At 39.4% G+C, this 26481-nt stretch overlaps 3 long non-coding RNA genes across 4 annotated transcripts; all 3 read left to right on the top strand.

Annotated features, from left to right (window-relative positions):
* Positions 1-3441: 3441 nt before the first annotated feature.
* LOC141546665 (uncharacterized) lies at positions 3442-8041 on the top strand. Its single transcript, XR_012483370.1, has 3 exons — positions 3442-3474; positions 6422-6529; positions 7237-8041. It is a non-coding gene; the product is annotated as an uncharacterized LOC141546665 (long non-coding RNA).
* A 1536-nt stretch (positions 8042-9577) lies between these two features.
* On the top strand, positions 9578-13901 carry LOC141546655 (uncharacterized). The gene is made up of 3 exons (XR_012483357.1): positions 9578-9600; positions 12546-12653; positions 13333-13901. It is a non-coding gene; the product is annotated as an uncharacterized LOC141546655 (long non-coding RNA).
* Positions 13902-21823: 7922 nt separating this feature from the next.
* On the top strand, positions 21824-26128 carry LOC141546668 (uncharacterized). 2 transcript variants are annotated; one of them, XR_012483374.1, is made up of 3 exons: positions 21824-21846; positions 24773-24880; positions 25560-26128. It is a non-coding gene; the product is annotated as an uncharacterized LOC141546668 (long non-coding RNA). The 2 variants fall into 2 exon arrangements; XR_012483375.1 differs by lacking the exon at positions 21824-21846 and adding an exon at positions 21849-21890 and having other exon boundaries at positions 25587-26128.
* The last annotated feature ends 353 nt before the right edge of the window (positions 26129-26481 follow it).

Genomic DNA, 26481 nt, shown 5'->3' with positions numbered 1-26481 from the left:
TCTCTTTTCTACCTATAAATGGCTTTTCTTCCTATAGAGCTGTTTGCTACCTATAAATCACTTTTCTTCCTATAAATCACTTTTCTACCTATAAACTTTTCTACTATAAATCTATCTTTTCACTTATCTATCCATCATTATCTTTTTAACTATGCATTAAGTGTATCTATTCAATCTATTTGTTTATCTTCTCTATCCCATTCATCCATCACCAGGAATCTATGTATCTAGTCTATCAGTCTATTAGTCCACTCATGCATTCTTCTATTCACATACTACTCCCTTTTCCTGTCAGGATCCAACTGGGTTGTTGGGAAGAGAACATCACCTTGAAGTCAGAAAACTTTGGGTGTTCTCCGGCATGTCACAATGAGCATCACACAATGAGGTCTCCATGGCCAAGGTAAGCAAGTCAACTGCTCATCTGATGAGGATTGTGCTCAGGACGTTATGCGCAAGTCTTCTTTTAACAATATTTTTTAGGAAACCTCTTTATTTAGAAAACATATGGACTTCCGGACAAAGGAGTAGTGGCAGTAGTAGGAGGTGGAGGCGTAGAAGAAGTAGGAGTAGTATGAGTAGTAACAGTAATAGGAAGAGGAATAAAAGTAGTGATAGAAGTAGTAAAAAGAGTAGTAATGATAAAAGTAATAGTAATGGTAGTAGTACTACTAATAATAGGAGTAGGAATAATAGTAGTAGAAGAAGTAGTAATAGCAACAGTAATAATGATAGGAATAGGAGTGACACTAGTAGGAGTAGGAGTAGCAGTAGCAGTAGGAGTAATAGTAATAGTAAAAGTGGTAGTAGAAATAATAGTAGTAGTGGTAGTAAAAGGAGTATTAATAGGAATAGGAGCAATGATAGTACTAGTAGCAGGAGGAAGAGATCTAGAAGGAATAATAACAATAATAAGAGTGGCAGTAATTGTAGTAGTTGGTGGAAGAGTAATAGTAGTAATCGTAGGAGTAATACTAATAGGAGTAGGAAGAGGAGTAATAGTAGAAATAGTAGTAAGAATAATAGGCGTAAGAGTACAAGTAATAATAGTAGTAGTAAGAGAATTATCTGACCTTTACACAGTGCTTCACCATCTCCCGAATTCTATAGATCATCTCCTCAAATGCTACCCCTAAGGCTCAGACCAAGTCTTGTGGGAACAGCCAGACTCTCCCATCCTTGGGCCAGGGAGATGCATGTCCTGTTATTTCGGGTTCGGTACCTGTGTTCCAGGCTTCAGGGAAGAAACGAGATCTTTCAACATTTTGGCTTCTGATATTGTCACCCCACCAACCACAAAGAGGATCTGGAGTGGATGGTCACCGGGATGAGGGCGGCTCACCTCTAACAATCACCACAACAAGGATGGGGTCAGCCCTCAGAAAAGAATGCCAGGTTAATGTTGCTACAAATGAACTATATAAAATCCAAGAGAAAATATATGACTCATTAATGATCAAATACAGATCTTACATTAGGACACAATGTTGCTAGATTTTCACTGTGGAATCACAATTTTAGAACTGGAAATGTAGTTTCCTAGTGGTCATGGAGCTCAACTATCTCATTTAACATGTGAGGAAACTGAGGCTCAGGGAGTTTAAAGTGATAATATAAAGTCATGAAAGTAAGAAATAAACAGCAGAGCAAAATACCACTTGTTTAATGTTACTTTATTACAGTGTCTTTCCCCTACCCCATCCCACCACTTTTTTTTTTTTTTAAGAGTAAATATGTTTAGTTATAGGTTAGAAGATTGGAGTATGGAAATATACACACACATATATGGACACCCATACACCCATATATAATGAACACTTAGAGGTAACACGATAGTATTAACAGGATCTGTTTGAATCTTGTCTCTGCCACTTACAACTTGTATGCGCTTGAACAATATATTAACTATACTAAACCTCCTTGTGTCTCAGTGACTTTCTTTGTAAAATATGGAAGTAGAAACCCTGAAATATTGCTGCCAGCTCAAAATCCACGATGCTGTGACTCTACTTGAAAACAAATAGTTCTCAGAGGCTTATCCTCTGTGGAGCAAACATGATTGTATCATTCCCAATTTACAGAGGAGGAAATTGAGGCAAACACAGATTAAGTGACTTGCCCAGAGTCCTACAGCTGGTGTTTGAAATCAGTTGCTGATTCAAGGGAGGTCCAACAGTGTTATCCACTGAACCAGCCAGCTGCCTATAATTTTAGAAAAAGTCTTCATCTATATGTAATTGAATTTAACAAGCATTTATGAAACCTCTAATATGAGCAAGTCATCTTTTTTCTGGGAACCAGCCATAGGATGAGGAAAAAGAAAATAGTTTCCGAACTAAAAGAATTTGCTTTTGTTTGTTTGTTTGCTTTTAAGTGTAGGCTCTCTATTTCCCAGATTATTTGTACTTCTAGTTTATATATAGGGCTAGTCAGCAACCAGGCCCTACCTTGATCTCCTATTAACACTGACTGCAGGAGGGAAGCTGCAGGTACATTATCTCTATGTAGATGCTTTACCTTCATGAACAGGTTAAATCCCGTTTTAAGTCGATCCCGAGGCTTAAGATGCGTTCAATATCGCCAGCATCTGGTCACAACTGGTTCAGTATCTCCTCTGCTTCAGCAGTGGCTTATAGGATGCCTGAAAAGGTAAAATGTTACAGCATAAGTGAAAGATATGTGTCCAATTGATCTACTAGAATAACCATCCACAAAATGCAATTTTGGGGGGGGCGTGGGGGAAGAGGGGAAGAAAGAGAAGTCAACAATTTCCCAAGCCAGATAGAAAGCAACCATTTTAGCTTCTATAATATTGAAGAATAAAATATAATAATTTAATACTGACGTGAAGGCAGTCTCAATCTATGACAGCAGCCCTTGGTATCATGCTGATGAGGGCCCAAATGGATCTCTCTCTCCAGTAATTTATTTACTGATTTACCTAACCCTCCATTGACTCCTTCATTATCTATGTATAATTTAAGGCAGCTATTCATTCTCTTCTGCCTATAAATCTCTTTTCTACCTATAAATCTCGTTTCTTCTCCTAAATCACTTTTTTAACTATATATATCTCTTTTCTACCTATGTATCGCTTTTTTCATATAAATCTCTTTTCTAACTATAAATCACTTTTTTTTCCTATAAATATCTTTTCTACCTATAAACTTTTCTACTATAAATCTATCTTTTCACTTATCTACCGATCATTATCTATTTAACTATGCATCAAGTGTATCTATTGAATCTATTTGTTTACCCTATCTATCCCATCTATCTATCAGCACTTATCTATGTATCTAGTCTATTAGTCTATTTGTCCACTCATCTATTCTTCTATTCACATACTACTCCCTTGGCTGTCAGGATCCAACTGGGTTGTTGGGGAGAGAACATCCCCTTTAAGTCAGAAAACCTTGGGTGTTCTCAGGCGTGTCACAATGGGCATGACACAATGAGGTCTCCATGGAGAAGGTAAGCAAAGCAAATGCTCATCAGATGAGGGTAGTGCTCACCTGGTATGTGGGTTTTTTTTCTTTTTAAAAATTGTTTGAGGAAAGCTTTTTATTTACAAAACATATGAAGGGGTAAGTTTTTAACACTGACCCTTGCAAAACCTTCTCTTCCAACTTTTCCCCTCCTTCCTTCCACCTCTTCCCCTAGATGACAGGGAAGATGACAGGGGATTCACATGTTAAATATATGAAAATATATGCTTAATCCAATGTATGTAAAAATATTTATACAATTATCTTGCTTATGCATAGATTGTCTTCCTAGTTCTTTTTGTTGACATCATTTTCCCCAATAGAATATAAACTTTGCGGGCAAGACCATTTTGTTTTTACCTTTATGTCTCCAGGGTCTAGTGAAATATACGACCCCTAGTAAGTATGTAATATATGTTTGCTCCTTGTTTAATTGAGCTTTGCTGATTGAGTAGTCTAAGGAAGATGGATGAGGTGGGCTACCAGATGAATGATATGGTCACAAAGGACACAGGGACCAGAAACTGGGGACATGAGTAGAAGCACCAGCGGGAAAGGGAGCCAAGCCCACATATTGCTCTTGGGATGGAGCCTAGGGTTTGGCTGCAAAGCAGAAGGAGCTAGGGCCACGGTTAAGACCCCAGACCGCTTCATCCGGTACCTTTCATCATGTAGAATTTGGAAAACACCCCATTGAACGCTGCAGATCTAGAATCCCCTTGTTAATTAGGCCAGGGTTGTCTGTACAAGACAAGATCTGTTTCAATCTCGCCTCTATTTTGCTGACCTGTTGCCTCAGTTTCTTTAACTGAGAGAGTGGATATTAGCACCTACCTCCCAGTGATGTTCAGGAGAGAATATGTGTAAAGTGCTTAGCACAGTGCTTGGTACATAGGAGTTTAATAAATGCTTGTTTCCTTAATAAATATTGGTAAATCGGAAGTGATTCGAAGTGGAAAAATGGCAGAGCTACCAAGGAAAAACTCCAACAGTTCTTGCCCTCAAGAAGGTGGTTTTCTGTAGATGAGACCCTCCAAGCCCAAGCCCAGAAGTGGAAAGCCCAAGATGGAGGATGAGAAGGTGCTGTCAGAGAGCAATCCAGACCTCCTCCTCTTCCACCCCCTGGGAGGATTCCCAAGGCCAAGCTAAGGACTAGCTCTGGAAGCCGGCTTGACTGGCTTGTCCAGGGTCTTCTGGGGCCCTTCAGCCAATTAAGGCTGCATCCTGCTTGGGAGTTAGTTTGGTTTCATTTTCTTGCCAGAGCCTGTACATCAATTCCCAAGAGGTATTGTTCCAGCTTTATCAATCAGTGCAAACATCTTTTGTGGCTAACCTGACCTTTGCCACTATCTATGGAATCAAATCAGACGGGGTTTTCCCATCTCCAATCTTGCCGTCTCCAGAGCACCCATTTGCTTTTCTAGCACTCTTACTATCCCCCTTCTCCATCCAGGGGATTTAGGTTCCCAGCTTCTGAAGAAAGGTTAGATTTTCAGAAACAGAAGTTTGACATTTCAGTCATATAGATTATAATGAGCACAAGTCAGGCAGAAGAAACTTCAAAGGGGGAATGGGGGGCTCTAGCACAAGCCTGTGGGGACACCAATTATTTTCTGGCTCAGCCTTCCCCTAGAGCTGAGGGGAAGCACCTGGATGCAAATCTCTAAGCCAGTCCCTTGTCATTCTGAATTGCCCTTCTGGTGTAGAATGGCTGCTCTGCTCCTCCAGGAAGATCCAAAAGACTTCAGCAGGGCCAGTTCCGAGCTTCTCTGGAACTTCTCTGGCTAGAACACAACAGCCCTGCTGCTTGTTAACCCCCACTACCTCTTTGCTCCCAGATTTTCAGACGGTCCCCAGCCTCTGATGGCAAAGGGCCTGCTTACAGTTTTTTCACAATCTCAAAGAAGAACAAATCTGCCTCCCTCTCTTATTCCCAAACCCAGATAGGATAGCCAGCTTTACCCATCAGCAGTATGGGCTAGCTGCAAATAAGGGAAAAATGTTGTTTACCCAATAAGTTTGCCAACAAGTATTTCTTTAGGATTAACCAGCTGGCAAATATAATCATCAGATAGTAAAGAAGAAACTGGGAAATATCACTAATCATGTGGGAGCTGAAAGAATGACAACTTGAAACTTTTGGAAACAGAAAAAAAAAACATTTTTTATTTTTAAAAACACATCAAACTCAGAAACATCATCTCTCCCCTTCCCCCCACCAGTACAATAAACTCCAAAGTATAGATATCAAAACTCCCCAACAATCAAACTCAGAAACATCCTCTCTCCCCTTCCCCCCACCAGTGCAATAAACTCCAAAGTATAGATCAAAACTCCCCAACAACAATCTAAATCCCGTTTCAAGTAGATTTCCAAAGACATGTTTTCAATATCGCCAGAATCTGGCCACTCTGGCTTCAGTATCTCCTTTGCTTCAGTATTGGCTTATAGGTTGCCTGAAAAGATAAAATGTTAAAGCATAAGTGAAAGATATGTGTCCATTTGATATACTGGAAAAACCATCCACGAACTGCAATATTTGGGGGGGGGGTTGTATGTATATTTTAATCCAGCTATTCATTCTCTTCTGCCTATAAATCTCTTTTCTACTTCTAAATCCCTTTTTTTAATCTAAATATCTCTTTTCTACCTATAAATGGCTTTTCTTCCTATAGAGCTGTTTGCTACCTATAAATCACTTTTCTTCCTATAAATCACTTTTCTACCTATAAACTTTTCTACTATAAATCTATCTTTTCACTTATCTATCCATCATTATCTTTTTAACTATGCATTAAGTGTATCTATTCAATCTATTTGTTTATCTTCTCTATCCCATTCATCCATCACCAGGAATCTATGTATCTAGTCTATCAGTCTATTAGTCCACTCATGCATTCTTCTATTCACATACTACTCCCTTTTCCTGTCAGGATCCAACTGGGTTGTTGGGAAGAGAACATCACCTTGAAGTCAGAAAACTTTGGGTGTTCTCCGGCATGTCACAATGAGCATCACACAATGAGGTCTCCATGGCCAAGGTAAGCAAGTCAACTGCTCATCTGATGAGGATTGTGCTCAGGACGTTATGCGCAAGTCTTCTTTTAACAATATTTTTTAGGAAACCTCTTTATTTAGAAAACATATGGACTTCCGGACAAAGGAGTAGTGGCAGTAGTAGGAGGTGGAGGCGTAGAAGAAGTAGGAGTAGTATGAGTAGTAACAGTAATAGGAAGAGGAATAAAAGTAGTGATAGAAGTAGTAAAAAGAGTAGTAATGATAAAAGTAATAGTAATGGTAGTAGTACTACTAATAATAGGAGTAGGAATAATAGTAGTAGAAGAAGTAGTAATAGCAACAGTAATAATGATAGGAATAGGAGTGACACTAGTAGGAGTAGGAGTAGCAGTAGCAGTAGGAGTAATAGTAATAGTAAAAGTGGTAGTAGAAATAATAGTAGTAGTGGTAGTAAAAGGAGTATTAATAGGAATAGGAGCAATGATAGTACTAGTAGCAGGAGGAAGAGATCTAGAAGGAATAATAACAATAATAAGAGTGGCAGTAATTGTAGTAGTTGGTGGAAGAGTAATAGTAGTAATCGTAGGAGTAATACTAATAGGAGTAGGAAGAGGAGTAATAGTAGAAATAGTAGTAAGAATAATAGGCGTAAGAGTACAAGTAATAATAGTAGTAGTAAGAGAATTATCTGACCTTTACACAGTGCTTCACCATCTCCCGAATTCTATAGATCATCTCCTCAAATGCTACCCCTAAGGCTCAGACCAAGTCTTGTGGGAACAGCCAGACTCTCCCATCCTTGGGCCAGGGAGATGCATGTCCTGTTATTTCGGGTTCGGTACCTGTGTTCCAGGCTTCAGGGAAGAAACGAGATCTTTCAACATTTTGGCTTCTGATATTGTCACCCCACCAACCACAAAGAGGATCTGGAGTGGATGGTCACCGGGATGAGGGCGGCTCACCTCTAACAATCACCACAACAAGGATGGGGTCAGCCCTCAGAAAAGAATGCCAGGTTAATGTTGCTACAAATGAACTATATAAAATCCAAGAGAAAATATATGACTCATTAATGATCAAATACAGATCTTACATTAGGACACAATGTTGCTAGATTTTCACTGTGGAATCACAATTTTAGAACTGGAAATGTAGTTTCCTAGTGGTCATGGAGCTCAACTATCTCATTTAACATGTGAGGAAACTGAGGCTCAGGGAGTTTAAAGTGATAATATAAAGTCATGAAAGTAAGAAATAAACAGCAGAGCAAAATACCACTTGTTTAATGTTACTTTATTACAGTGTCTTTCCCCTACCCCATCCCACCACTTTTTTTTTTTTTTAAGAGTAAATATGTTTAGTTATAGGTTAGAAGATTGGAGTATGGAAATATACACACACATATATGGACACCCATACACCCATATATAATGAACACTTAGAGGTAACACGATAGTATTAACAGGATCTGTTTGAATCTTGTCTCTGCCACTTACAACTTGTATGCGCTTGAACAATATATTAACTATACTAAACCTCCTTGTGTCTCAGTGACTTTCTTTGTAAAATATGGAAGTAGAAACCCTGAAATATTGCTGCCAGCTCAAAATCCACGATGCTGTGACTCTACTTGAAAACAAATAGTTCTCAGAGGCTTATCCTCTGTGGAGCAAACATGATTGTATCATTCCCAATTTACAGAGGAGGAAATTGAGGCAAACACAGATTAAGTGACTTGCCCAGAGTCCTACAGCTGGTGTTTGAAATCAGTTGCTGATTCAAGGGAGGTCCAACAGTGTTATCCACTGAACCAGCCAGCTGCCTATAATTTTAGAAAAAGTCTTCATCTATATGTAATTGAATTTAACAAGCATTTATGAAACCTCTAATATGAGCAAGTCATCTTTTTTCTGGGAACCAGCCATAGGATGAGGAAAAAGAAAATAGTTTCCGAACTAAAAGAATTTGCTTTTGTTTGTTTGTTTGCTTTTAAGTGTAGGCTCTCTATTTCCCAGATTATTTGTACTTCTAGTTTATATATAGGGCTAGTCAGCAACCAGGCCCTACCTTGATCTCCTATTAACACTGACTGCAGGAGGGAAGCTGCAGGTACATTATCTCTATGTAGATGCTTTACCTTCATGAACAGGTTAAATCCCGTTTTAAGTCGATCCCGAGGCTTAAGATGCGTTCAATATCGCCAGCATCTGGTCACAACTGGTTCAGTATCTCCTCTGCTTCAGCAGTGGCTTATAGGATGCCTGAAAAGGTAAAATGTTACAGCATAAGTGAAAGATATGTGTCCAATTGATCTACTAGAATAACCATCCACAAAATGCAATTTTGGGGGGGGCGTGGGGGAAGAGGGGAAGAAAGAGAAGTCAACAATTTCCCAAGCCAGATAGAAAGCAACCATTTTAGCTTCTATAATATTGAAGAATAAAATATAATAATTTAATACTGACGTGAAGGCAGTCTCAATCTATGACAGCAGCCCTTGGTATCATGCTGATGAGGGCCCAAATGGATCTCTCTCTCCAGTAATTTATTTACTGATTTACCTAACCCTCCATTGACTCCTTCATTATCTATGTATAATTTAAGGCAGCTATTCATTCTCTTCTGCCTATAAATCTCTTTTCTACCTATAAATCTCGTTTCTTCTCCTAAATCACTTTTTTAACTATATATATCTCTTTTCTACCTATGTATCGCTTTTTTCATATAAATCTCTTTTCTAACTATAAATCACTTTTTTTTCCTATAAATATCTTTTCTACCTATAAACTTTTCTACTATAAATCTATCTTTTCACTTATCTACCGATCATTATCTATTTAACTATGCATCAAGTGTATCTATTGAATCTATTTGTTTACCCTATCTATCCCATCTATCTATCAGCACTTATCTATGTATCTAGTCTATTAGTCTATTTGTCCACTCATCTATTCTTCTATTCACATACTACTCCCTTGGCTGTCAGGATCCAACTGGGTTGTTGGGGAGAGAACATCCCCTTTAAGTCAGAAAACCTTGGGTGTTCTCAGGCGTGTCACAATGGGCATGACACAATGAGGTCTCCATGGAGAAGGTAAGCAAAGCAAATGCTCATCAGATGAGGGTAGTGCTCACCTGGTATGTGGGTTTTTTTTCTTTTTAAAAATTGTTTGAGGAAAGCTTTTTATTTACAAAACATATGAAGGGGTAAGTTTTTAACACTGACCCTTGCAAAACCTTCTCTTCCAACTTTTCCCCTCCTTCCTTCCACCTCTTCCCCTAGATGACAGGGAAGATGACAGGGGATTCACATGTTAAATATATGAAAATATATGCTTAATCCAATGTATGTAAAAATATTTATACAATTATCTTGCTTATGCATAGATTGTCTTCCTAGTTCTTTTTGTTGACATCATTTTCCCCAATAGAATATAAACTTTGCGGGCAAGACCATTTTGTTTTTACCTTTATGTCTCCAGGGTCTAGTGAAATATACGACCCCTAGTAAGTATGTAATATATGTTTGCTCCTTGTTTAATTGAGCTTTGCTGATTGAGTAGTCTAAGGAAGATGGATGAGGTGGGCTACCAGATGAATGATATGGTCACAAAGGACACAGGGACCAGAAACTGGGGACATGAGTAGAAGCACCAGCGGGAAAGGGAGCCAAGCCCACATATTGCTCTTGGGATGGAGCCTAGGGTTTGGCTGCAAAGCAGAAGGAGCTAGGGCCACGGTTAAGACCCCAGACCGCTTCATCCGGTACCTTTCATCATGTAGAATTTGGAAAACACCCCATTGAACGCTGCAGATCTAGAATCCCCTTGTTAATTAGGCCAGGGTTGTCTGTACAAGACAAGATCTGTTTCAATCTCGCCTCTATTTTGCTGACCTGTTGCCTCAGTTTCTTTAACTGAGAGAGTGGATATTAGCACCTACCTCCCAGTGATGTTCAGGAGAGAATATGTGTAAAGTGCTTAGCACAGTGCTTGGTACATAGGAGTTTAATAAATGCTTGTTTCCTTAATAAATATTGGTAAATCGGAAGTGATTCGAAGTGGAAAAATGGCAGAGCTACCAAGGAAAAACTCCAACAGTTCTTGCCCTCAAGAAGGTGGTTTTCTGTAGATGAGACCCTCCAAGCCCAAGCCCAGAAGTGGAAAGCCCAAGATGGAGGATGAGAAGGTGCTGTCAGAGAGCAATCCAGACCTCCTCCTCTTCCACCCCCTGGGAGGATTCCCAAGGCCAAGCTAAGGACTAGCTCTGGAAGCCGGCTTGACTGGCTTGTCCAGGGTCTTCTGGGGCCCTTCAGCCAATTAAGGCTGCATCCTGCTTGGGAGTTAGTTTGGTTTCATTTTCTTGCCAGAGCCTGTACATCAATTCCCAAGAGGTATTGTTCCAGCTTTATCAATCAGTGCAAACATCTTTTGTGGCTAACCTGACGTTTGCCACTATCTATGGAATCAAATCAGACGGGGTTTTCCCATCTCCAATCTTGCTGTCTCCAGAGCACCCATTTGCTTTTCTAGCACTCTTACTATCCCCCTTCTTCATCCAGGGGATTTAGGTTCCCAGCTTCTGAAGAAAGGTTAGATTTTCAGAAACAGAAGTTTGACATTTCAGTCATATAGATTATAATGAGCACAAGTCAGGCAGAAGAAACTTCAAAGGAGGAATGGGGGGCTCTAGCACAAGCCTGTGGGGACACCAATTATTTTCTGGCTCAGCCTTCCCCTAGAGCTGAGGGGAAGCACCTGGATGCAAATCTCTAAGCCAGTCCCTTGTCATTCTGAATTGCCCTTCTGGTGTAGAATGGCTGCTCTGCTCCTCCAGGAAGATCCAAAAGACTTCAGCAGGGCCAGTTCCGAGCTTCTCTGGAACTTCTCTGGCTAGAACACAACAGCCCTGCTGCTTGTTAACCCCCACTACCTCTTTGCTCCCAGATTTTCAGACGGTCCCCAGCCTCTGATGGCAAAGGGCCTGCTTACAGTTTTTTCACAATCTCAAAGAAGAACAAATCTGCCTCCCTCTCTTATTCCCAAACCCAGATAGGATAGCCAGCTTTACCCATCAGCAGTATGGGCTAGCTGCAAATAAGGGAAAAATGTTGTTTACCCAATAAGTTTGCCAACAAGTATTTCTTTAGGATTAACCAGCTGGCAAATATAATCATCAGATAGTAAAGAAGAAACTGGGAAATATCACTAATCATGTGGGAGCTGAAAGAATGACAACTTGAAACTTTTGGAAACAGAAAAAAAACATTTTTTATTTTTAAAAACACATCAAACTCAGAAACATCATCTCTCCCCTTCCGCCCACCAGTACAATAAACTCCAAAGTATAGATATCAAAACTCCCCAACAATCAAACTCAGAAACATCCTCTCTCCCCTTCCCCCCACCAGTGCAATAAACTCCAAAGTATAGATCAAAACTCCCCAACAACAATCTAAATCCCGTTTCAAGTAGATTTCCAAAGACATGTTTTCAATATCGCCAGTATCTGGTCACTCTGGCTTCAGTATCTCCTTTGCTTCAGTACTGGCTTATAGGTTGCCTGAAAAGATAAAATGTTAAAGCATAAGTGAAAGATATGTGTCCATTTGATATACTGGAAAAACCATCCACGAACTGCAATATTTTGGGTGGGGGTTGTATGTATATTTTCATCCAGCTATTCATTCTCTTCTGCCTATAAATCTCTTTTCTACTTCTAAATCCCTTTTTTTAATCTAAAAATCTCTTTTCTACCTATAAATGGCTTTTCTTCCTATAGAGCTGTTTGCTACCTATAAATCACTTTTCTTCCTATAAATCACTTTTCTACCTATAAACTTTTCTACTATAAATCTATCTTTTCACTTATCTATCCATCATTATCTTTTTAACTATGCATTAAGTGTATCTATTCAATCTATTTGTTTATCTTCTCTATCCCATTCATCCATCACCAGGAATCTATGTATCTAGTCTATCAGTCTATTAGTCCACTCATGCATTCTTCTATTCACATACTACTCCCTTTTCCTGTCAGGATCCAACTGGGTTGTTGGGAAGAGAACATCACCTTGAAGTCAGAAAACTTTGGGTGTTCTCCGGCATGTCACAATGAGCATCACACAATGAGGTCTCCATGGCCAAGGTAAGCAAGTCAACTGCTCATCTGATGAGGATTGTGCTCAGGCTTTATGCGCAAGTCTTCTTTTAACAATATTTTTTAGGAAACCTCTTTATTTAGAAAACATATGGACTTCCGGACAAAGGAGTAGTGGCAGTAGTAGGAGGTGGAGGCGTAGAAGAAGTAGGAGTAGTATGAGTAGTAACAGTAATAGGAAGAGGAATAAAAGTAGTGATAGAAGTAGTAAAAAGAGTAGTAATGATAAAAGTAATAGTAATGGTAGTAGTACTAATAATAATAGGAGTAGGAATAATAGTAGTAGAAGAAGTAGTAATAGCAACAGTAATAATGATAGGAATAGGAGTGACACTAGTAGGAGTAGGAGTAGCAGTAGCAGTAGGAGTAATAGTAATAGTAAAAGTGGTAGTAGAAATAATAGTAGTAGTGGTAGTAAAAGGAGTATTCATAGTAATAGGAGCAATGATAGTACTAGTAGCAGGAGGAAGAAATCTAGAAGGAATAATAACAATAATAAGAGTGGCAGTAATTGTAGTAGTGGGTGGAAGAGTAATAGTAGTAATCGTAGGAGTAATACTAATAGGAGTAGGAAGAGGAGTAATAGTAGAAATAGTAGTAATAATAATAGGGGTAAGAGTACAAGTAATAATAGTAGTAGTAAGAGAATTATCTGACCTTTACACAGTGCTTCACCATCTCCCGAATTCTATAGATCATCTCCTCAAATGCTACCCCTAAGGCTCAGACCAAGTCTTGTGGGAACAGCCAGACTCTCCCATCCTTGGGCCAGGGAGATGCATGTCCTGTTATTTCGGGTTCGGTACCTGTGTTCCAGGCTTCAGGGAAGAAACGAGATCTTTCAACATTTTGGCTTCTGATATTGTCACCCCACCAACCACAAAGAGGATCTGGAGTGGATGGTCACCGGGATGAGGGCGGCCCACCTCTAACAGTCACCACAACAAGGATGGGGTCAGCCCTCAGAAGGGAATGCCAGGTTAATGTTGCTACAAATGAACTATATAAAATCTAAGAGAAAATATATGACTCATTAATGATCAAATACAGATCTTACATTAGGACACAATGTTGCTAGATTTTCACTGTGGAATCACAATTTTAGAACTGGAAATGTAGTTTCCTAGTGGTCATGGAGCTCAACTATCTCATTTAACATGTGAGGAAACTGAGGCTCAGGGAGTTTAAAGTGATAATATAAAGTCATGAAAGTAAGAAATAAACAGCAGAGCAAAATACCACTTGTTTAATGTTACTTTATTACAGTGTCTTTCCCCTACCCCATCCCACCACTTTTTTTTTTTTTAAGAGTAAATATGTTTAGTTATAGGTTAGAAGATTGGAGTATGGAAATATACACACACATATATGGACACCCATACACCCATATATAATGAACACTTAGAGGTAACACGATAGTATTAACAGGATCTGTTTGAATCTTGTCTCTGCCACTTACAACTTGTATGCGCTTGAACAATATATTAACTATACTAAACCTCCTTGTGTCTCAGTGACTTTCTTTGTAAAATATGGAAGTAGAAATCCTGAAATATTGCTGCCAGCTCAAAATCCACGATGCTGTGACTCTACTTGAAAACAAATAGTTCTCAGAGGCTTATCCTCTGTGGAGCAAACATGATTGTATCATTCCCAATTTACAGAGGAGGAAATTGAGGCAAACACAGATTAAGTGACTTGCCCAGAGTCCTACAGCTGGTGTTTGAAATCAGTTGCTGATTCAAGGGAGGTCCAACAGTGTTATCCACTGAACCAGCCAGCTGCCTATAATTTTAGAAAAAGTCTTCATCTATATGTAATTGAATTTAACAAGCATTTATGAAACCTCTAATATGAGCAAGTCATCTTTTTTCTGGGAACCAGCCATAGGATGAGGAAAAAGAAAATAGTTTCCGAACTAAAAGAATTTGCTTTTGTTTGTTTGTTTGCTTTTAAGTGAAGGCTCTCTATTTCCCAGATTATTTGTACTTCTAGTATATATATATAGGGCTAGTCAGCAACCAGGCCCTACCTTGATCTCCTATTAACACTGACTGCAGGAGGGAAGCTGCAGGTACATTATCTCTATGTAGATGCTTTACCTTCATGAACAGGTTAAATCCCGTTTTAAGTCGATCCCGAGGCTTAAGATGCGTTCAATATCGCCAGCATCTGGTCACAACTGGTTCAGTATCTCCTCTGCTTCAGCAGTGGCTTATAGGATGCCTGAAAAGGTAAAATGTTACAGCATAAGTGAAAGATATGTGTCCAATTGATCTACTAGAATAACCATCCACAAAATGCAATTTTGGGGGGGCGTGGGGGAAGAGGGGAAGAAAGAGAAGTCAACAATTTCCCAAGCCAGATAGAAAGCAACCATTTTAGCTTCTATAATATTGAAGAATAAAATATAATAGTTTAATACTGACGTGAAGGCAGTCTCAATCTATGACAGCAGCCCTTGGTAGCATGCTGATGAGGGCCCAAATGGATCTCTCTCTCCAGTAATTTATTTACTGATTTACCTAACCCTCCATTGACTCCTTCATTATCTATGTATAATTTAAGGCAGCTATTCATTCTCTTCTGCCTATAAATCTCTTTTCTACCTATAAATCTCGTTTCTTCTCCTAAATCACTTTTTTAACTATATATATCTCTTTTCTACCTATGTATCGCTTTTTTCATATAAATCTCTTTTCTAACTATAAATCACTTTTTTTTCCTATAAATATCTTTTCTACCTATAAACTTTTCTACTATAAATCTATCTTTTCACTTATCTACTGATCATTATCTATTTAACTATGCATCAAGTGTATCTATTTAATCTATTTGTTTACCCTATCTATCCCATCTATCTATCAGCACTTATCTATGTATCTAGTCTATTAGTCTATTTGTCCACTCATCTATTCTTCTATTCACATACTACTCCCTTGGCTGTCAGGATCCAACTGGGTTGTTGGGGAGAGAACATCACCTTTCAGTCAGAAAACCTTGGGTGTTCTCAGGCGTGTCACAATGGGCATGACACAATGAGGTCTCCATGGAGAAGGTAAGCAAAGCAAATGCTCATCAGATGAGGGTAGTGCTCACCTGGTATGTGGGTTTTTTTTCTTTTTAAAAATTGTTTGAGGAAAGCTTTTTATTTACAAAACATATGAAGGGGTAAGTTTTTAACACTGACCCTTGCAAAACCTTCTCTTCCAACTTTTCCCCTCCTTCCTTCCACCTCTTCCCCTAGATGACAGGGAAGATGACAGGGGATTCACATGTTAAATATATGAAAATATATGCATAATCCAATGTATGTAAAAATATTTATACAATTATCTTGCTTATGCATAGATTGTCTTCCTAGTTCTTTTTGTTGACATCATTTTCCCCAATAGAATATAAACTTTGCGGGCAAGACCATTTTGTTTTTACCTTTATGTCTCCAGGGTCTAGTGAAATATACGACCCCTAGTAAGTATGTAATATATGTTTGCTCCTTGTTTAATTGAGCTTTGCTGATTGAGTAGTCTAAGATGGATGAGGTGGGCTACCAGATGAATGATATGGTCACAAAGGACACAGGGACCAGAAACTGGGGACATGAGTAAAAGCACCAGCGGGAAAGGGAGCCAAGCCCACTTATTGCTCTTGGGATGGAGCCTAGGGTTTGGCTGCAAAGCAGAAGGAGCTAGGGCCACGGTTAAGACCCCAGACCGCTTCATCCGGTACCTTTCATCATGTAGAATTTGGAAAACACCCCATTGAACGCTGCAGATCTAGAATCCCCTTGTTAATTAGGCCAGGGTTGTCTGTACAAGACAAGATCTGTTTCAATCTCGCCTCTATTTTGCTGACCTGTTGCCTCAGTTTCTTTAACTGAGAGAGTGGATATTAGCACCTACCTCCCAGTGATGTTCAGGAGAGAATATGTGTAAAGTGCTTAGCACAGTGCTTGGTACATAGGAGTTTAATAAATGCTTGTTTCCTTAATAAATATTGGTAAATCGGAAGTGATTCGAAGTGGAAAAATGGCAGAGCTACCAAGGAAAAACTCCAACAGTTCTTGCCCTCAAGAAGGTGGTTTTCTGTAGATGAGACCCTCCAAGCCCAAGCCCAGAAGTGGAAAGCCCAAGATGGAGGATGAGAAGGTGCTGTCAGAGAGCAATCCAGACCTCCTCCTCTTCCACCCCCTGGGAGGATTCCCAAGGCCAAGCTAAGGACTAGCTCTGGAAGCCGGCTTGACTGGCTTGTCCAGGGTCTTCTGGGGCCCTTCAGCCAATTAAGGCTGCATCCTGCTTGGGAGTTAGTTTGGTTTCATTTTCTTGCCAGAGCCTGTACATCAATTCCCAAGAGGTATTGTTCCAGCTTTATCAATCAGTGCAAACATCTTTTGTGGCTAACCTGACGTTTGCCACTATCTATGGAATCAAATCAGACGGGGTTTTCCCATCTCCAATCTTGCCGTCTCCAGAGCACCCATTTGCTTTTCTAGCACTCTTACTATCCCCCTTCTTCATCCAGGGGATTTAGGTTCCCAGCTTCTGAAGAAAGGTTAGATTTTCAGAAACAGAAGTTTGACATTTCAGTCATATAGATTATAATGAGCACAAGTCAGGCAGAAGAAACTTCAAAGGGGGAATGGGGGGCTCTAGCACAAGCCTGTGGGGACACCAATTATTTTCTGGCTCAGCCTTCCCCTAGAGCTGAGGGGAAGCACCTGGATGCAAATCTCTAAGCCAGTCCCTTGTCATTCTGAATTGCCCTTCTGGTGTAGAATGGCTGCTCTGCTCCTCCAGGAAGATCCAAAAGACTTCAGCAGGGCCAGTTCCGAGCTTCTCTGGAACTTCTCTGGCTAGAACACAACAGCCCTGCTGCTTGTTAACCCCCACTACCTCTTTGCTCCCAGATTTTCAGACGGTCCCCAGTCTCTGATGGCAAAGGGCCTGCTTACAGTTTTTTCACAATCTCAAAGAAGAACAAATCTGCCTCCCTCTCTTATTCCCAAACCCAGATAGGATAGCCAGCTTTACCCATCAGCAGTATGGGCTAGCTGCAAATAAGGGAAAAATGTTGTTTACCCAATAAGTTTGCCAACAAGTATTTCTTTAGGATTAACCAGCTGGCAAATATAATCATCAGATAGTAAAGAAGAAACTGGGAAATATCACTAATCATGTGGGAGCTGAAAGAATGACAACTTGAAACTTTTGGAAACAGAAAAAAAAAACATTTTTTATTTTTAAAAACACATCAAACTCAGAAACATCATCTCTCCCCTTCCCCCCACCAGTACAATAAACTCCAAAGTATAGATATCAAAACTCCCCAACAATCAAACTCAGAAACATCCTCTCTCCCCTTCCCCCCACCAGTGCAATAAACTCCAAAGTATAGATCAAAACTCCCCAACAACAATCTAAATCCCGTTTCAAGTAGATTTCCAAAGACATGTTTTCAATATCGCCAGAATCTGGCCACTCTGGCTTCAGTATCTCCTTTGCTTCAGTATTGGCTTATAGGTTGCCTGAAAAGATAAAATGTTAAAGCATAAGTGAAAGATATGTGTCCATTTGATATACTGGAAAAACCATCCACGAACTGCAATATTTGGGGGGGGGGGGTTGTATGTATATTTTAATCCAGCTATTCATTCTCTTCTGCCTATAAATCTCTTTTCTACTTCTAAATCCCTTTTTTTAATCTAAATATCTCTTTTCTACCTATAAATGGCTTTTCTTCCTATAGAGCTGTTTGCTACCTATAAATCACTTTTCTTCCTATAAATCACTTTTCTACCTATAAACTTTTCTACTATAAATCTATCTTTTCACTTATCTATCCATCATTATCTTTTTAACTATGCATTAAGTGTATCTATTCAATCTATTTGTTTATCTTCTCTATCCCATTCATCCATCACCAGGAATCTATGTATCTAGTCTATCAGTCTATTAGTCCACTCACGCATTCTTCTATTCACATACTACTCCCTTTTCCTGTCAGGATCCAACTGGGTTGTTGGGAAGAGAACATCACCTTGAAGTCAGAAAACTTTGGGTGTTCTCCGGCATGTCACAATGAGCATCACACAATGAGGTCTCCATGGCCAAGGTAAGCAAGTCAACTGCTCATCTGATGAGGATTGTGCTCAGGACGTTATGCGCAAGTCTTCTTTTAACAATAATTTTTAAGAAACCTCTTTATTTAGAAAACATATGGACTTCCGGACAAAGGAGTAGTGGCAGTAGTAGGAGGTGGAGGCGTAGAAGAAGTAGGAGTAGTATGAGTAGTAACAGTAATAGGAAGAGGAATAAAAGTAGTGATAGAAGTAGTAAAAAGAGTAGTAATGATAAAAGTAATAGTAATGGTAGTAGTACTACTAATAATAGGAGTAGGAATAATAGTAGTAGAAGAAGTAGTAATAGCAACAGTAATAATGATAGGAATAGGAGTGACACTAGTAGGAGTAGGAGTAGCAGTAGCAGTAGGAGTAATAGTAATAGTAAAAGTGGTAGTAGAAATAATAGTAGTAGTGGTAGTAAAAGGAGTATTAATAGGAATAGGAGCAATGATAGTACTAGTAGCAGGAGGAAGAGATCTAGAAGGAATAATAACAATAATAAGAGTGGCAGTAATTGTAGTAGTTGGTGGAAGAGTAATAGTAGTAATCGTAGGAGTAATACTAATAGGAGTAGGAAGAGGAGTAATAGTAGAAATAGTAGTAAGAATAATAGGCGTAAGAGTACAAGTAATAATAGTAGTAGTAAGAGAATTATCTGACCTTTACACAGTGCTTCACCATCTCCCGAATTCTATAGATCATCTCCTCAAATGCTACCCCTAAGGCTCAGACCAAGTCTTGTGGGAACAGCCAGACTCTCCCATCCTTGGGCCAGGGAGATGCATGTCCTGTTATTTCGGGTTCGGTACCTGTGTTCCAGGCTTCAGGGAAGAAACGAGATCTTTCAACATTTTGGCTTCTGATATTGTCACCCCACCAACCACAAAGAGGATCTGGAGTGGATGATCACCGGGATGAGGGCGGCTCACCTCTAACAGTCACCACAACAAGGATGGGGTCAGCCCTCAGAAAAGAATGCCAGGTTAATGTTGCTACAAATGAACTATATAAAATCCAAGAGAAAATATATGACTCATTAATGATCAAATACAGATCTTACATTAGGACACAATGTTGCTAGATTTTCACTGTGGAATCACAATTTTAGAACTGGAAATGTAGTTTCCTAGTGGTCATGGAGCTCAACTATCTCATTTAACATGTGAGGAAACTGAGGCTCAGGGAGTTTAAAGTGATAATATAAAGTCATGAAAGTAAGAAATAAACAGCAGAGCAAAATACCACTTGTTTAATGTTACTTTATTACAGTGTCTTTCCCCTACCCCATCCCACCACTTTTTTTTTTTTTAAGAGTAAATATGTTTAGTTATAGGTTAGAAGATTGGAGTATGGAAATATACACACACATATATGGACACCCATACACCCATATATAATGAACACTTAGAGGTAACACGATAGTATTAACAGGATCTGTTTGAATCTTGTCTCTGCCACTTACAACTTGTATGCGCTTGAACAATATATTAACTATACTAAACCTCCTTGTGTCTCAGTGACTTTCTTTGTAAAATATGGAAGTAGAAACCCTGAAATATTGCTGCCAGCTCAAAATCCACGATGCTGTGACTCTACTTGAAAACAAATAGTTCTCAGAGCCTTATCCTCTGTGGAGCAAACATGATTGTATCATTCCCAATTTACAGAGGAGGAAATTGAGGCAAACACAGATTAAGTGACTTGCCCAGAGTCCTACAGCTGGTGTTTGAAATCAGTTGCTGATTCAAGGGAGGTCCAACAGTGTTATCCACTGAACCAGCCAGCTGCCTATAATTTTAGAAAAAGTCTTCATCTATATGTAATTGAATTTAACAAGCATTTATGAAACCTCTAATATGAGCAAGTCATCTTTTTTCTGGGAACCAGCCATAGGATGAGGAAAAAGAAAATAGTTTCCGAACTAAAAGAATTTGCTTTTGTTTGTTTGTTTGCTTTTAAGTGTAGGCTCTCTATTTCCCAGATTATTTGTACTTCTAGTTTATATATAGGGCTAGTCAGCAACCAGGCCCTACCTTGATCTCCTATTAACACTGACTGCAGGAGGGAAGCTGCAGGTACATTATCTCTATGTAGATGCTTTACCTTCATGAACAGGTTAAATCCCGTTTTAAGTCGATCCCGAGGCTTAAGATGCGTTCAATATCGCCAGCATCTGGTCACAACTGGTTCAGTATCTCCTCTGCTTCAGCAGTGGCTTATAGGATGCCTGAAAAGGTAAAATGTTACAGCATAAGTGAAAGATATGTGTCCAATTGATCTACTAGAATAACCATCCACAAAATGCAATTTTGGGGGGGGCGTGGGGGAAGAGGGGAAGAAAGAGAAGTCAACAATTTCCCAAGCCAGATAGAAAGCAACCATTTTAGCTTCTATAATATTGAAGAATAAAATATAATAATTTAATACTGACGTGAAGGCAGTCTCAATCTATGACAGCAGCCCTTGGTATCATGCTGATGAGGGCCCAAATGGATCTCTCTCTCCAGTAATTTATTTACTGATTTACCTAACCCTCCATTGACTCCTTCATTATCTATGTATAATTTAAGGCAGCTATTCATTCTCTTCTGTCTATAAATCTCTTTTCTACCTATAAATCTCGTTTCTTCTCCTAAATCACTTTTTTAACTATATATATCTCTTTTCTACCTATGTATCGCTTTTTTCATATAAATCTCTTTTCTAACTATAAATCACTTTTTTTTCCTATAAATATCTTTTCTACCTATAAACTTTTCTACTATAAATCTATCTTTTCACTTATCTACCCATCATTATCTATTTAACTATGCATCAAGTGTATCTATTGAATCTATTTGTTTACCCTATCTATCCCATCTATCTATCAGCACTTATCTATGTATCTAGTCTATTAGTCTATTTGTCCACTCATCTATTCTTCTATTCACATACTACTCCCTTGGCTGTCAGGATCCAACTGGGTTGTTGGGGAGAGAACATCCCCTTTAAGTCAGAAAACCTTGGGTGTTCTCAGGCGTGTCACAATGGGCATGACACAATGAGGTCTCCATGGAGAAGGTAAGCAAAGCAAATGCTCATCAGATGAGGGTAGTGCTCACCTGGTATGTGGGTTTTTTTTCTTTTTAAAAATTGTTTGAGGAAAGCTTTTTATTTACAAAACATATGAAGGGGTAAGTTTTTAACACTGACCCTTGCAAAACCTTCTCTTACAACTTTTCCCCTCCTTCCTTCCACCTCTTCCCCTAGATGACAGGGAAGATGACAGGGGATTCACATGTCAAATATATGAAAATATATGCATAATCCAATGTATGTAAAAATATTTATACAATTATCTTGCTTATGCATAGATTGTCTTCCTAGTTCTTTTTGTTGACATCATTTTCCCCAATAGAATATAAACTTTGCGGGCAAGACCATTTTGTTTTTACCTTTATGTCTCCAGGGTCTAGTGAAATATACGACCCCTAGTAAGTATGTAATATATGTTTGCTCCTTGTTTAATTGAGCTTTGCTGATTGAGTAGTCTAAGGAAGATGGATGAGGTGGGCTACCAGATGAATGATATGGTCACAAAGGACACAGGGACCAGAAACTGGGGACATGAGTAGAAGCACCAGCGGGAAAGGGAGCCAAGCCCACATATTGCTCTTGGGATGGAGCCTAGGGTTTGGCTGCAAAGCAGAAGGAGCTAGGGCCACGGTTAAGACCCCAGACCGCTTCATCCGGTACCTTTCATCATGTAGAATTTGGAAAACACCCCATTGAACGCTGCAGATCTAGAATCCCCTTGTTAATTAGGCCAGGGTTGTCTGTACAAGACAAGATCTGTTTCAATCTCGCCTCTATTTTGCTGACCTGTTGCCTCAGTTTCTTTAACTGAGAGAGTGGATATTAGCACCTACCTCCCAGTGATGTTCAGGAGAGAATATGTGTAAAGTGCTTAGCACAGTGCTTGGTACATAGGAGTTTAATAAATGCTTGTTTCCTTAATAAATATTGCTAAATCGGAAGTGATTCGAAGTGGAAAAATGGCAGAGCTACCAAGGAAAAACTCCAACAGTTCTTGCCCTCAAGAAGGTGGTTTTCTGTAGATGAGACCCTCCAAGCCCAAGCCCAGAAGTGGAAAGCCCAAGATGGAGGATGAGAAGGTGCTGTCAGAGAGCAATCCAGACCTCCTCCTCTTCCACCCCCTGGGAGGATTCCCAAGGCCAAGCTAAGGACTAGCTCTGGAAGCCGGCTTGACTGGCTTGTCCAGGGTCTTCTGGGGCCCTTCAGCCAATTAAGGCTGCATCCTGCTTGGGAGTTAGTTTGGTTTCATTTTCTTGCCAGAGCCTGTACATCAATTCCCAAGAGGTATTGTTCCAGCTTTATCAATCAGTGCAAACATCTTTTGTGGCTAACCTGACGTTTGCCACTATCTATGGAATCAAATCAGACGGGGTTTTCCCATCTCCAATCTTGCCGTCTCCAGAGCACCCATTTGCTTTTCTAGCACTCTTACTATCCCCCTTCTCCATCCAGGGGATTTAGGTTCCCAGCTTCTGAAGAAAGGTTAGATTTTCAGAAACAGAAGTTTGACATTTCAGTCATATAGATTATAATGAGCACAAGTCAGGCAGAAGAAACTTCAAAGGGGGAATGGGGGGCTCTAGCACAAGCCTGTGGGGACACCAATTATTTTCTGGCTCAGCCTTCCCCTAGAGCTGAGGGGAAGCACCTGGATGCAAATCTCTAAGCCAGTCCCTTGTCATTCTGAATTGCCCTCCTGGTGTAGAATGGCTGCTCTGCTCCTCCAGGAAGATCCAAAAGACTTCAGCAGGGCCAGTTCCGAGCTTCTCTGGAACTTCTCTGGCTAGAACACAACAGCCCTGCTGCTTGTTAACCCCCACTACCTCTTTGCTCCCAGATTTTCAGACGGTCCCCAGCCTCTGATGGCAAAGGGCCTGCTTACAGTTTTTTCACAATCTCAAAGAAGAACAAATCTGCCTCCCTCTCTTATTCCCAAACCCAGATAGGATAGCCAGCTTTACCCATCAGCAGTATGGGCTAGCTGCAAATAAGGGAAAAATGTTGTTTACCCAATAAGTTTGCCAACAAGTATTTCTGTAGGATTAACCAGCTGGCAAATATAATCATCAGATAGTAAAGAAGAAACTGGGAAATATCACTAATCATGTGGGAGCTGAAAGAATGACAACTTGAAACTTTTGGAAACAGAAAAAAAAAACATTTTTTATTTTTAAAAACACATCAAAGTCAGAAACATCATCTCTCCCCTTCCCCCCACCAGATATCAAAACTCCCCAACAATCAAACTCAGAAACATCCTCTCTCCCCTTCCCCCCACCAGTGCAATAAACTCCAAAGTATAGATCAAAACTCCCCAACAACAATCTAAATCCCGTTTCAAGTAGATTTCCAAAGACATGTTTTCAATATCGCCAGAATCTGGTCACTCTGGCTTCAGTATCTCCTTTGCTTCAGTACTGGCTTATAGGTTGCCTGAAAAGATAAAATGTTAAAGCATAAGTGAAAGATATGTGTCCATTTGATATACTGAAAAAACCATCCACGAACTGCAATATTTGGGGGGGGGGGTTGTATGTATATTTTAATCCAGCTATTCATTCTCTTCTGCCTATAAATCTCTTTTCTACTTCTAAATCCCTTTTTTAAATCTAAAAATCTCTTTTCTACCTATAAATGGCTTTTCTTCCGAAAGAGCTGTTTGCTACCTATAAATCACTTTTCTTCCTATAAATCACTTTTCTACCTATAAACTTTTCTACTACAAATCTATCTTTTCACTTATCTATCCATCATTATCTTTTTAACTATGCATTAAGTGTATCTATTCAATCTATTTGTTTATCTTCTCTATCCCATTCATCCATCACCAGGAATCTATGTATCTAGTCTATCAGTCTATTAGTCCACTCATGCATTCTTCTATTCACATACTACTCCCTTTTCCTGTCAGGATCCAACTGGGTTGTTGGGAAGAGAACATCACCTTTCAGTCAGAAAACTTTGGGTGTTCTCCGGCATGTCACAATGAGCATCACACAATGAGGTCTCCATGGCCAAGGTAAGCAAGTCAACTGCTCATCTGATGAGGATTGTGCTCAGGCTTTATGCGCAAGTCTTCTTTTAACAATATTTTTTAGGAAACCTCTTTATTTAGAAAACATATGGACTTCCGGACAAAGGAGTAGTGGCAGTAGTAGGAGGTGGAGGCGTAGAAGAAGTAGGAGTAGTATGAGTAGTAACAGTAATAGGAAGAGGAATAAAAGTAGTGATAGAAGTAGTAAAAAGAGTAGTAATGATAAAAGTAATAGTAATGGTAATAGTACTACTAATAATAGGAGTAGGAATAATAGTAGTAGAAGAAGTAGTAATAGCAACAGTAATAATGATAGGAATAGGAGTGACACTAGTAGGAGTAGGAGTAGCAGTAGCAGTAGGAGTAATAGTAATAGTAAAAGTGGTAGTAGAAATAATAGTAGTAGTGGTAGTAAAAGGAGTATTAATAGGAATAGGAGCAATGATAGTACTAGTAGCAGGAGGAAGAGATCTAGAAGGAATAATAACAATAATAAGAGTGGCAGTAATTGTAGTAGTTGGTGGAAGAGTAATAGTAGTAATGGTAGGAGTAATACTAATAGGAGTAGGAAGAGGAGTAATAGTAGAAATAGTAGTAATAATAATAGGGGTAAGAGTACAAGTAATAATAGTAGTAGTAAGAGAATTATCTGACCTTTACACAGTGCTTCACCATCTCCCGAATTCTATAGATCATCTCCTCAAATGCTACCCCTAAGGCTCAGACCAAGTCTTGTGGGAACAGCCAGACTCTCCCATCCTTGGGCCAGGGAGATGCATGTCCTGTTATTTCGGGTTCGGTACCTGTGTTCCAGGCTTCAGGGAAGAAACGAGATCTTTCAACATTTTGGCTTCTGATATTGTCACCCCACCAACCACAAAGAGGATCTGGAGTGGATGGTCACCGGGATGAGGGCGGCCCACCTCTAACAGTCACCACAACAAGGATGGGGTCAGCCCTCAGAAGGGAATGCCAGGTTAATGTTGCTACAAATGAACTATATAAAATCCAAGAGAAAATATATGACTCATTAATGATCAAATACAGATCTTACATTAGGACACAATGTTGCTAGATTTTCACTGTGGAATCACAATTTTAGAACTGGAAATGTAGTTTCCTAGTGGTCATGGAGCTCAACTATCTCATTTAACATGTGAGGAAACTGAGGCTCAGGGAGTTTAAAGTGATAATATAAAGTCATGAAAGTAAGAAATAAACAGCAGAGCAAAATACCACTTGTTTAATGTTACTTTATTACAGTGTCTTTCCCCTACCCCATCCCACCACTTTTTTTTTTTAAGAGTAAATATGTTTAGTTATAGGTTAGAAGATTGGAGTATGGAAATATACACACACATATATGGACACCCATACACCCATATATAATGAACACTTAGAGGTAACACGATAGTATTAACAGGATCTGTTTGAATCTTGTCTCTGCCACTTACAACTTGTATGCGCTTGAACAATATATTAACTATACTAAACCTCCTTGTGTCTCAGTGACTTTCTTTGTAAAATATGGAAGTAGAAACCCTGAAATATTGCTGCCAGCTCAAAATCCACGATGCTGTGACTCT

This window comes from Sminthopsis crassicaudata, chromosome 6 (assembly GCF_048593235.1).
Source record: "Sminthopsis crassicaudata isolate SCR6 chromosome 6, ASM4859323v1, whole genome shotgun sequence".
In the NCBI taxonomy this organism is placed as follows: domain Eukaryota; kingdom Metazoa; phylum Chordata; class Mammalia; order Dasyuromorphia; family Dasyuridae; genus Sminthopsis; species Sminthopsis crassicaudata.
This window is presented reverse-complemented; position numbering and strand designations above follow the sequence as displayed.